This window comes from Echinops telfairi, unplaced genomic scaffold (genome assembly GCF_000313985.2).
Source record: "Echinops telfairi isolate 266 unplaced genomic scaffold, ASM31398v2 ScPeMD7_5;HRSCAF=22, whole genome shotgun sequence".
Lineage (NCBI taxonomy): Eukaryota > Metazoa > Chordata > Mammalia > Afrosoricida > Tenrecidae > Echinops > Echinops telfairi.
Window position 1 is genome coordinate 31,017,633 of NW_022103901.1, and position 1,090 is coordinate 31,018,722.

A 1,090-nucleotide genomic window follows, 5' to 3' on the forward strand; every position below is an offset into this window, starting at 1 on the left:
CCCCCTCATCTCCCATCCACCCCTCCGCCGGACCCCCCACTCCAGACCTTAAGCTCTCTCCTTTGTCTTCCCCTGTCAACCATCATACCTGTTCACAGCAACCCCTCCTCTGCCCCCTATGGGAAGTTGCGGGCACTGAACGTCTCATCCGCGTCCATCTTCCAAATTGAAAAGCGCTTAGGTTCCCTTTCCAATGATCCGACCACCTACATCAGAGTTTCACTATTTATCTCAAGCCCGTGACGTATCATGGCATGATATTTTTATAGTATTTTCATTCACTCTCACTCCAGATGAAGGAGAGCGTGGTTTTGCTTCTGCCGGGTTCATCTCGCTGACCCCAACATGCCTGTGGGCACCGAGGCCGTCCCAAGGCAGGAACCAGGCTGGAGTTACCAGACCAATACCCAGGCAGGCCGGGAAGGCTGGTCCGCCTGCATGAAATGCTCCAGTGTGTCTTGGCTGGCCTCTAGGCAATTTCTCACAAAGCAGCTAATTTTGATAAGCTCAGGGAGATTAATTACTCAAAGGGCCTGAGGCCCTCACCCGATACACCCGCCTAGACCCAACCTCACCAGCAGGGACCACTGTTCTCATCACACATTTCATTACTCAGTCAGCACTCGACATTAGAAAAAAAGTTTTAAAAGGCTGAAGACACCCCTCAAACTTCTGCCTGGGACCTGGTAAAGATGGCCTTTAAAGTCTTTAATGCCAGAGAGGAGCAGGCAGAGGCTGACAGGGAGTCCCAAAATCACCAGAAGGCAAACTTACAGGCCCAAGCCTTGACGGCAGCCCTGAGGGCCTCGGCAACCGAGAAGATGCCCGCGTCCTTCTCAGGCCCTGGGGACAGCAGTTTCAGACCACATCCCAGAGCCTGCTTCAAGTGTGGCCAGCAAGGTCACTGGGCCAATCACTGCCCATGACCTTGTCCGCCCAACAAGCCTCGTCTGGCATGTGGTCAATGGGGCCACTGGAGAAGTGACTGTCCTTCTGTGCCCAGCCGTGGAAGGTCAGTCCTGCCAAGCCTTGACCCGCAGTTGACACAACCGGGCCTGGCTGCTGAGGCCTGACAGAGTCGGACTCAATG